This window comes from Austrofundulus limnaeus, unplaced genomic scaffold (genome assembly GCF_001266775.1).
Source record: "Austrofundulus limnaeus strain Quisiro unplaced genomic scaffold, Austrofundulus_limnaeus-1.0 Scaffold9, whole genome shotgun sequence".
Taxonomy (NCBI): domain Eukaryota; kingdom Metazoa; phylum Chordata; class Actinopteri; order Cyprinodontiformes; family Rivulidae; genus Austrofundulus; species Austrofundulus limnaeus.
Genome location: NW_013952411.1, coordinates 3,375,870 through 3,388,178, shown reverse-complemented (window position 1 = coordinate 3,388,178; position 12,309 = coordinate 3,375,870).

Sequence of the window (12,309 nt, the reverse complement as noted above, 5' to 3'; positions counted from 1 at the left end):
ATAATCAGACGTAGTTGCACATCTAATAATACATTTCTGATTTTTTTTTATTAAAGTCTGTTTAGTGATGTTTGAAATATTTTTGAGATCAGACAGAGTTGGCTTCAAACAGTTGGCAAAATTTTAAACAAAGATCTTGTGCAATCTGTTATGGCCTTTTTGCACTGTAAGGCCTGGCCTAGGTTCAAACCCAGGTTCTGCATGTTTGCATTAAGAATTATAGAATTATGGCCCAGTTTCAGCCTGATTTCTGGAACCCCGAGGCCTGTGATTATATTTGAGCCTTGTTACGTAGCCTGATTTGACATCAGCAACTGTCGCCCATTGATTGGTTCAGATGAGATTAACTTCACTCAAATTATTTGCAACAACTGTAACATTTTTTTTCACAAGTTCAACTTTATAGATGATAAACAGATAGAAAGGTGCTATATAAGTACAGTCCATTTACCATARATGAACCGTACTTGTATAGTGCTTTTCTACCCAACCAGGATACTCAAAGTGCTTCACAATCTGTGTCCTCATTTACCCATTTACCCAGCACTCTACCAGATCTCCTACAAAGCTAACATGTACAATCAACTGTGGAGACTAATCAGTGCCAATCACATTCACACACTGATGAGACACACATCAGAGATATTAGGGGTGAAGTATCTTGCCCAAGGACACAGCTGAGGCAGCTGGAATGGGGGATTGAACCAGTGACCTTCTGGTTTCAGGACAACTCCCCTAACCACTCTGCCACAGCTGCCCCCATAACTGTAAAGCAGTGGTGTCCAAAGTCGGTCCACAAGGGCCGGTCATGTTTTAGGTGTTGCCCTGGTTCAACACAGCTGAACCTAAGGAGTGCTTAATTAGTGGCCTCTGCGGACCTTGATGGCAAACTGAGAAGGTAAATCATCTAGTTGAAGCAGGACAAATCTAAAACTTGGAGGAGACCGGCCCTTGAGGAACGGAGTTGGACATGCTTGCTGTACCATGTACAATGAGCTAACATTAGCTACCATTAGCTTAAGCCAAATTCAAACTCCCTCCAAACTGCCGAAGTCGGCACGGATTGTTGCGGTTTCATGACAAAAATTACATCACCGGTGTTCGCAGCATCGACTCAGCCGCCACTTTTGGCACAACCTGCCAACAGAACTTTTTACACCCCTCCCGCGATGAYGGTAATGTGTGATTGGTCTGAAGTTCGTGGGCGTGTTTGTTTGTGCCGAAGGCGTTCAGACACTCTGTTAAAAGAAAAAAAAAATAAAAACACGACTCGCTTCCGGAGCCGACTGTTACCAGAAAGCAGAGTTTTATAAAGAGGTCAAACCGTGAAAAACTTATGAATGGAGATAAAACAGACGTTGTGCAAGGAGGAATCTGACTGATAAAAACTGTGGAGCTTTAACCAGGACAGATGTGGATAAATAACGTTGGGTGAGTGACGAGTCTGACTTTTTTTCTGCATTGTCGACTGTAGCGTGAAGAAACTCCATGTAGTGATGTATGCTGCAGCGGGAGGGGTTTCCCAGAAGCTTGGCATGGTGTGTCTCAGGAGTTATGAAAGGTCAGTGAGAAAACGAATGCCAAACAACCACGTGACCACGCGTCGACCCGTATGTTTCAGGCTTTAGTGTTCTCTGTTGTCTTCTCCGCTCATCCTCAGTTGCTGGATGGTCCAGTACAGTTTTTTTAGCCTACACATTGTTGTGTCGCAAATAGTGAGCAACCAACAGGAGATTTTAATATGATAATCCCTGCCCACATCAAGGCGAACACATACCACAACCAGGACCAGGGTAGAATAAGGCCAGGCTTGTTATGGTCAGGAGAGGCCTTACATAGCAAAAAGTCTCAGTGTATACAGTATATTGGGGATGACTCTCATCTACTGCACCAAATTTTTGTTCAATATCTGTAAAATTAACTGTGCTATTTTCAGTTTTATGTTTTCTATGTTCAGTTCCCTGTGGAAGCCAATTTGAATCCATTAATTATGTCCCGATGCATCTCAGTTCTTTTGCTTTAATCCAATAATTACTTTCAACAAGTTTCATTCAAACTTGTACATGAGATATTTTGCTAACAGACATAAACACAAACAAGCATGCCCAAACAGTGGCAAAAACAACATCCTGCCTTCTGCCTTTCAGCAGAGGGCGATAATAAAAATTCAATATGATGGTGCCTTGGTGGGAAGAGGAAGAAGAGCTGTGAGATTTCCAGCATCGCGCTCCATTCATCATATCTGTAGTCAAGTGGGTATGTTGTGTTGATTTAAGCCGGGCTGTTGGTCAGCGGTGCAGAGATTTGACAGTTTGCTCTGCCCTGAGTTTCCTGGGATTGGTTATGAGAAGGCCCAGTGTAAAGCTGTGGGTTATCTGGGAACTGGCAAACACAGTGGTGGTCTCCACAGGGCCCCGTGCCTCTGATTCAAGAACCACATACAAACAGACATTATCCTTCAGCTTCATCTGACATATGGAGGGCCGCGATGCGTCACACAAACACTCACACAAAGATTCACTTTTTCAACCCACTCAATACAGAGTGGCCTAGATTAGGCAGCAACAAAGAAGTGGGCTTCACCGCTGGGAGAAGAGGGGCCGCTCGGCCCTTCTAGACCTCTGCACTGTTTATTTGCTCTGGAAACCCAGACGCTGTGAAACTCCGACTCCGAGGCACTGCACAAATACTGAGGCTGTTTGCAGAGGTGGTTTTAATTCTTTACGGAGCAATGATTGGCTCTTTACGCTCATCTCTGTAGGAGTTTCACCAATGAATTCTTTCAGCCTCCTTTGCTAACCCCCAAACATTTTACATAAACTCAAAACGGCTATAAAATAAAGTTAGATGATGCATATTTATTGACAGATAGGCAATCATGTATTCACCTGTGTCTGTGTGTTTGTTTGTATGTTGGGAAAATATCTCTTGAACTTCTGGACGTATTTTAATGAAACTCTCAGAAAGTAATTACTGGAAGTACATCTAGAACTGAACAATGTTTGGAGTCACTCTAATTAAATTTGGCTTCTACAGCCAACTGAACTTAGGAGACACAAAAATTTCTCTAGTTCAGACAGCTTTACAGATAATGAGCTTAAATTTGGTGAGGTAGTGGGTGAGCGTAGTCCCCACAGATACTTTGAAAAATACAAATTGCACAGTACTTTTGCCTAAAACTTTGGCATTACATATTAAACATAACCCTGTCTGTCTTTTGCAAAATATCTCACAAACCACAGGAAAAACTTTAATGAAACTTTCAGAAAGCATTCACTGGAATTACATCTGCAAATAATGACCCTTTGAAGTCATCTCGAGTCAATATGTCCACTTCAGCTTATTAATATTAGAAAACACAAAAATGGGTATAATGCTGTCATTTTTACAGCTGAGACTCATCCCCAACACATACATTAAGCACTAAAAGATTGCACAGGAAATTTGTTTAAACCTTTGGCATGTAATAATAAACAAAACTTGTGTGCAATAAACAAAAAATGACACTAATAAGAGTTTGTGTGTTTTGTTTTTCTTGTAAGCGAGGCGCTAACTTTGTGAGGCTGTTTACACTTCTGCATCCATGAGATTAATGACTTCATCCATTCGTCTGCCTCCACTTGCAACCGTCCCAGTAGCTTTGCAGTAGAGGAGCACAAAACTGGGGTGTATTTCCACAGTGGCGTGTTCAGTGGGACTCTGAAGCACCCACTGACTCGGGATTATTGACGTGCTTTCACAGGCGAGTTCAGGCCTTGAAAGGAGACATTCCTCCCCACAATGGGCTCAGTGTGTGTCGCGGGGGCAGCAGACATGAATAGAGGCCTTAAGTATCACTGCRACTCGTTAGCCTCTAATCAATGCAAACAAGATGAAAGACCTTATCAAAATAGACAAACACCGACATGAGCAGCGCCTGATCAGAAAAAAAAAATGTGAGGGCCTTTTTTTGTGTTTAATCTCTACATTAGCATGTCCTTTTGGCTGGTGTGGGGGATACAATTATTACTCAAGGACATACCTAAAAGTTACAATGTGCTAATATATTATTCAAGGGAAAAAATTGACATAAAAAATTTAAACAAAACAAGAATTCAAATATTCRCTTGAATGCATTTTATTTGTTAACAGATTGAGTTGAAATAAAACGTACCAAAGTTGATTGAATTTACTGAAATATATGCTTGAATTATTTATAATATCTGGTTGTGCATATTCATTGCCAGTGGTAGAACTTATCAAAGATTTATGAGTGGAAATACTGACATTTTCTGATACAGTTCAGTTTTTAATGACAATATGTTTCAGCCTTTAATCATTTAGTTTGTTGCTGCTGCAGTTCACCTCCTGAACAGTAGGTGTCTTCAAWGAGAACATTACTGCTAATCAGCAGGGACTGCAGCCAGAAGAAGAGCTGTCTCCTAAAACGTCCTTAGCAAAAAGTAGTATTTGCAAGTATCCATTTAGTATACTATTTTTGAACTAAAAATAAAAGAGTATACTTCCAGTTTATCTTTTTATGTACTTATCTGAGATATACTTAACCAAGTTTATCTTACACAATACTAGGCTTGTACTAAACGTATACTAAAAGTTTAAGTATACTTAGTTTATACTAATGTTTAAACTTTTGGCCAAGATAAACTAGTAATATCACTGAAAGTACATTTTCACCCAGACTGGTTTATTTGTAGTATATTTCAAGATTAAACTAAAAGTAGATTTTTAGAAGATTACTTTCAGTATACTTCTGAGTATGCGTTCGTGAACTTATTGTGGGCCAATTTAGTCCTAGAAGTGTACTTATTAGTAAATAAGTAAATGATACACTTTTATATACTTTAATATACTAATGACATGTACTTTAAGTATACTTCTCTTTGTAAGTTTATAAACTTAAGACATAACAGTATACTTAAAATATACTTTTATAAACTTTTAAAAGTCCCAATTTAGTATGAACAAGTATTAAATCAGTATATTTTCTAGTACACTACAAATTCATGATACCTAGTATACTTGACATACTTAAACTTATACTCAAGTATACTTATTAAAATGAACTTCATGGATACTACTTTTTGGTAAGAGTGTCCTAGAAGACATTTTATTTATTTGATGAGCAGATCAGATTAGAATAAATTATAAAATGATACCGCCCATTTGTTATAAATGTTCTGTAGAATAAGTTTTAAATGGTAAAACATGTTGTTAGTTATGACACTTAAGACAATAGGAAAATGAAGTGGACTTGAATAAGAACATCTGATCAAAATTTAATAACTTTTAGGGGTAAAATCACAAAAAATGAACAAACTCCACAACCATACACACTGAAGGTTCTCAAATATCTGTTGCTGATTTATTTTAGAATTACAACCTGTAGAGTGCCAATCAAGCATGTATGCTACATACTGTCTATTAATATACTCCAGTCAAAATAAGAGAAAGAATGAAGAGCTAATTCTCCACGAGGTCTTCACATTTTCTGTTCAGTCAGTGTTTGTATAAAATGTGTCCACAGTTGTTGACACTTAAAACATGATAGTGTTTTTTTTTTTTCCTGCACTGAGCTTTAATAAATGCAGAATGGCTTTGCTTCTGGTGCCATTTGTGATTAATAAGCTCATTTAGCGAGCACTCATTGTGACCGGGTCTACAGGCCAGCACAGTCTAATGCTCTTTAGTGGGCTGGTGTTATTTTTGGTGATTACCGTCCAAGTGGCTGCTGCTGGAAAAGAAGGTCAACACAGTGACCTTATCCTGTCCATCAGCTGGAGAGCGAATGAGAACCTTGTTCAAGGCCTTCTTTGCTTTTAACAAGTGAACGAGTGTTTTCACACTGATGCTAACGCAGGGATCTTTTCCACCTAAGTGGTTCCAGTGCTAGTTTGGACCCAGAAACTGTCAACTATTTTTCCCCCATTCTCACTTTCAAAGCACTGGTTCTTGAACAGAAAAAAAAAAAACTGGTGCTACAGTGTCTTTGTTGGTTCAAAGTAAAGACTGCTTACATCTGGGGCGAGGGKTAACTAAGGACTTGAACAAGTTCTGAATCCAGTGAAATCTCACATCCCCATTCAATACATATCATAAATGTAACTGCCAATTGGGACTAGTCTCAAAATTCATGTTGAAGCTTTTGCTTTGTTTTTGATTTAACCTTGACAAGAACTTGCAATGAAAACACATCTGGTCAAAAGTTCTGTTATTGAAGTGATTAAGTAAGAAAATAAATTAATCCACAAGCCGTTTGTTGGAAACTTATTATATATTTTATGTATAAGTTTTTTATCTGAGATTTTAATTTTAATGAGCTTTGACCTGCCTTACATGCATTTGCTTTAAGCTCCTTACTTTTAGCTCCAATAGTCAGACTTGCTAACAGCATGAGAAAAGGCTAAAGCTTACTCAATAAAGTGGTATGGACAGAAGAACATATTTGGTTGACCAAAGTAAATTAAATTAAATCCCTCCTCCAACTCTAACCAAGACAGTGACAAAACTATGAATGGGTTGTTAAATAAAAGCAATCAATTTAAAACAGCACTCTCCTTATTTTAATACAACATTGCTTATCAGCTCAACTATTTGGCAGCCCACAGGGGAGAAAAAACTCAAAACCAACCAATAAATAAATAAATAATCAGTACTCTACCAGATAGACAATGTGGTTAGTTTGTCAGGAGTTTGAATTGTTGAAACTATAATTTCATTAAAAGCTTAGCATTCCTTGAAAGAACCCAGCCATCCACAATTTATGCCAAAGTTTAAAAATAAGATCATCTTATGTTGACAACTTACCAAGTTAAAACCAATTTGGCTAAATTATAAAAATAACATGACACTATAAAAAATCTCATGCAATAATTTGTGAATGCCTAAAGTAAGCCTTGGGGATGAAACTCAGCTACCACACCAACTTTTCCATCAATAATCTGTACATTTGTTAGAGTTATAGCCATTTTAAGCTATAACATATAGATTTGACTTCAAAATTCAATAAGCTGTTGAATGCCTATCCAATGATTGTCATCTGAGAACTTCCATAAAACCATTCAGTCATACGTGGAATATTTTGCTAACAGAGAGACAAATGCACTGCCAAGCCCATTAGCATTACCGCTCATAGCAGCTGGCAATAAAAAGCTGGATGATGTATTAAATCAGGGCTATTCAACTCCGGGGGCCACAGTTACTGCAGGTCAACAGCTCAGGGGCCGAACATCCATTAATTAAAGTTATTGTGTAAATAAAACAAGTATTACWAAGATATGTTACCTTTGAATTAGTTTATTTTGTTTATTTAATCATGAACACAACATACAGAACTTTATAAAAGTAGTGATAATAAAAMAAAAACAAAAACACATTATGCAACCTATTTGACACAAATATTGTTCTGACTTGCCAGATTTTTAAACCAATTTTATTTTCACTTTCGTAGTTCTATATTCAACTGCTTGTAGTTTTAACTGTCTTGAGTGTGCATAGAAATGTTTTTACCAGCTTCTAGCCAAGATTCTRATGTTTCTGTAGATTCCAAATATGTCTATGTTTAACTAAAAGAACTTAGAGTAATTAAAGTAGAAAACTGGGGTTTGGGGCTTTAGAGATAAATGAACCAATTTGCGAGCCGAACTTTGATCACTCACGGGGTGAATGTGGCCCGCGGGCCACCAGTTGAACAGCCCTGCATTAAATATTTCTTTGAAGATGTTCAACAAGTCAGAGGCCGTCAGTGCCTTTAAAGAGAAGCTGAGCCCTCTAAAAATAATAATCAATTGACGACAATTAAGTATGTGAGAACTATAAGGAGAAAGCTAAAAGTTTTCAAAAAGCTGTTTCCAGACAAATTTAGGAAACGATTGCTATCAAAAGTTGGAGCTCAGGTTCATGTACACAAAACAAATACTGCACATACAGATCACGAGATGATAAAACAAATCTTGCAAATGGAAGGTTTGGATTATCTGGGATTCGCTCAGACTGACTAACCTGTTATTACAACCAAAACTGTCTATTAAGAAAGAGGAAAAGAGTGATTTACAAAGTAAGTGAGCGCAGTCTGACATCCTAGTGACATTTTAAATGTCTCTCTGTGTAATGATCACTTTTTTTTCCATCACTTGCTCAGCGAGCTGAGTTCATTATGAACCAGAGCAAAATGTGGTTTCCAAGGGAACAAGCCCCTACACGCCGAGCCTCGGGACTAAAGGCGAGCTGAGGTGTTTGTACCGATGTATCCCTCTGAGGGAGCTGTGCACAGTTTATGCATACTTACAGACCATATGCAGTACACTGTGCCCCAGCATTGTGCGCTGTTTTTCCCACTCAGTTCCAAGATAAATGGAATGAGATAAATCACCTGGGAGAGTGCAGCCAGCCTATTGATTAAAAGGGTCATCAGATAACACCGGGGCTTGCTGAGCACATGCCCTTCAGCWCTAAGCGAAGGCTATCATTTAGCCAGATCAATCGCTCTAATTACCTCGCTCCACCCACTGCAATGAATTCAGAATGTAGCACGTTGTCATCCAGGACCTGGAATGGGAAAACATGGTGTCATTGATTGAATCACACCAAATATACAGCATTCCTGACAGAAATTTTAATATTGATTCTTCCAGCTCATTTCAGTCTGACATCGTTTATGAAGCATTTGTTTGGTTTCATACAGTCTCTAATTACCGATCCCTCCAGCAACTGTTCTGACTTTGTTTGCACAGGATTTATGCACACTGAGGAGAGTTAATTAAAAAATAACTGACAGACAGACCTGTTGAATCATTCATAAAACGAGTATTTGTTATTTTTAATAATTAATGAAGAAACTAATAAATCTGGAAGTCCAACTTTTTGTCACTATGCTTTTTTTGTGTGTGTCGCTGACAGAATGAGAGTAAGCAGCTTAAAAAAGGCCCTTGAAGGAAGCACACAGGATGTTTCTAAAGACGCAAGTCAAAGTGTGGTTTTACAGATTGCTGCATGACTTGAAACTTAAAACAAAGTTGCTGTAAGACTGAAAACTCTGCCTCTGTTGCGTGCATGGTTTCAGCTTTCTGAAACAATCAATTGGGTCTGAAAGAAAGAAGCACAAAAGAAAGTTTCGGACTGATAATGAGATTTCACCGTATTGGCACAAAGTTACCTGTCACGGCTGCGACTACTAGTCCAAAACGCCTTGAAAAGTTTGTGATGGTTCTTAATTTTCTTGCACAAGCTGCTGAGGTTCACAGTTGCTTGAATTTTAAACACCTTCAACAATTGTTCAACAAATGCAGTTTAATTATTTATTGGAAAGGACAATGCACATTGACCAGCTTTCTATGAACGCATCGAAACTAGCATACCGTCAAAATTTTCTCTCTAAATAGTCGTAAAGATGTTGGTGTTTCAAACGCTTTATTTAGTCCTTCTGAAGCATTAGAGCTGGGTTTTTAAATCAGTTTATTAACTCAGCATCAATTCTCAGATCATCTCATTCTGAAATACCAGTTAGTAACAGTTATTTAGCTAAGAAAATCAGCAGATTGCATCAAATGTTCACTTTGTCACATCCCCTTCCTGACAAAGTGTGCAACAACAGTGGAAAGAAAGTACTCCTTTAAAAAAAAAGTTCTATCAGAACCAGACTCAGGATTATCGTCTATTTGCCTTGAGTGACAGAGATTCGAGAGGACAGGAACGAGTCTGACAAACACAGAATGACTGGTCCAGGTAGTAGTGTATATGGAAAGAAAAACCAATGATAACACAGGTCATTGATGGAAATAATTGCAAACACAAACATAGTGAGAAGAGAGACTAAAGACAGCAGCAGAGAGGGGAAATGTGGTCAGTTTGTCCTCCAGCTGTTTACACATATAGCAGCAGAACTAAGAGATAACTCAGGAAACCAACTCTAACTATAGGATTAATCAAAAATGAAAGTCTTAAGTCCAGCCTTAGAAGTAGACAGAGTGTGAGCCTCACAGACAGAAACTGGAAGTTGGTTCCACAAGAGAGGAGCTTGATAACTGAAAGCTCTGCCTCACAGAAACTCCATGAACCACAAGTAAACCTGCAGTCTAGGAAAATTTGAAACAATAACATGTTTGATTCAAAATGGAGCTTAGCTGTTGAGTGCTTTGTCAGTAAGAAAAAAAATTGAAATTCTGTCCTGAATTTGACAGGGAGCAAATGGAGGGAAACAACTGGAGAAAGATGAACTCTCCCACTAATTCCCATCAGAACTCTGGCAGCAGCATTTTGGATCAGCTGACGACTTTCCAGACACTATTGTGACAGCTGCAAGGAGCTCGCCTTAAGAAAAGGAAAGAAAAGAAAAAATCCAAGGCTGAAGTCTGAGTCTAACCACACCAATAAAGAAATAATTTGAAATGACCACACTGGCCTTTATTTGAAAAGTGTACTCAAGTAGATTATTTCTTAGATGTGGGGGTGACTTACAAGGTGGGTAAAAAAACAGGCTGAGGTGGTATAATGTGGGCATCAAAATGATGTGGCTTAGTTTCCAACAATCCAGTGAAATCCTACACTTGTTTGGTTAACGGTTCTCTGTGCACTACTTCTCCACGTGCCATTCACACACACACACACACACACACACACACACACACACACACAGTGTCTTGTGTTAATACGTTCAAGCTGTCCACTTAAAGCAGTGCTGTTGTCAGTGTTTTGCCCTCCTTCTATGTTGTCTCTCACCTCTAACATACTGAGTGCTGCCATCCCACTATCTGGTTTCTCCACACTCAAAGCCCCTGCAGTAGACCACTTATCACTGAGGCTGGCACGCTGCCCACTTCCCGTCCCTTTCAGTCTTTCACTTTGTCTTTCATTCAGCAGAAGACAGGAGACAACAGCTCAAGTGGGTCGAAATCTACTGCTGAGCAGAACCACAAATATCCAAAAAATATCGCTTCCTTTAGCACTTTGACTGTTCAGTACATGCTTAGCTGTTTGACCTAATTACTTGCTATTTTAACTTTTTTTTGTTTTGTTACAGATACTGGCCACCTAAACTGCCTTATGTTTGGTGGCGACATTGATACTTGTAAGATGTTATAACCCAGTAACAACACAAAGGGGGCCTTATGTTTTATTTAATTCAACAAAATTCTCTGAATATGTGTTTTGTATAACTCTCAGGTACTACCACACAAATAATTAGCACAAGGTCTGTAAAATTGGCTGAGTTATAGCAGATTTTGTTGTGTCTGTTTGTTAAAAGGTCCAACAAACTGCACTGCCACCTCACTGGCAGGCCATTGCAAAGCAGGCTCGTATCCAAACACTTCTAAACACACCCAGCAGCTGCCCTCAGCGCCGGGGAAACTGTTTAGCTCATAATAGTGACTGATTAGAATACCAGTGGCAAGAAGTGAACCCAAAGCAGTTGTTGACAAGAGATATTAAGCAAAGTGGGGAGTGCAGCCACAGGGATTTGATGATGCCATCAGGGAAACATGTGCTGGCCCACACAGAGGCTGTCTTTAACACCATAGCATCCAAACAGCTGATAACTCTATCCGAGAGACGAGAGGAGTGTTACACTGTTTCACCCCACAGCCAGACAAGAGGAATCTGAGAGGCAAATCATTAAACCCTGCRATGAAACGGCACAGACAGGACTTATGTTACCACTTTTCCATGCTATAAATACATTGGGTTTTTTTATATTGTTATTTTTGTCTGGTTTTCATCTTCCCCTCCTCTACTCTCCACATCTACCACAGCTCTGTGAATGTGACTGCTTTGGATATAAGCGCCAAAACCAAAGCCGCAAATATTATTTTGCATCTGCCGCTCAGTTACATTTGATCTGATCTCACTAATCATGCTGCTGAGTGCAAGCGAGGAACCTCTTCAAACCACATTTTATTAATCTGTTTTCACCTTCTCCATAACTGTATTTCCAATCTGCTGAAGGCCCTTCGCTGTCATCATTTCAGTCAACATCCAAAACTGAACTAACAAGAGTAAAACAAAAAATAACACAGTGTGGTAATGCAGTTGACACTTTCAATAACAAAAAACAACTTTGAGATGCTTTAAATATAAAACAAGCTGAAAGAACGTTAAACTTCTAGTTTATATTCAATCATGTAAAACCAGAGGGGCGGTTTTGTTGGGATTTTGTTTATATAAAATGATTTACCATGCTAGTTTGAGAGTTTTAGAAAGTCTTATTGTCCAAATCTAAATAAAAAGAACAGTTTTTATGTTTCTCAGTGTTTTTCATTTTATTCTCAAGGTAATATTGTCGAGATTGGTCAAAGGTTTGGACCCAGATTGCAGACT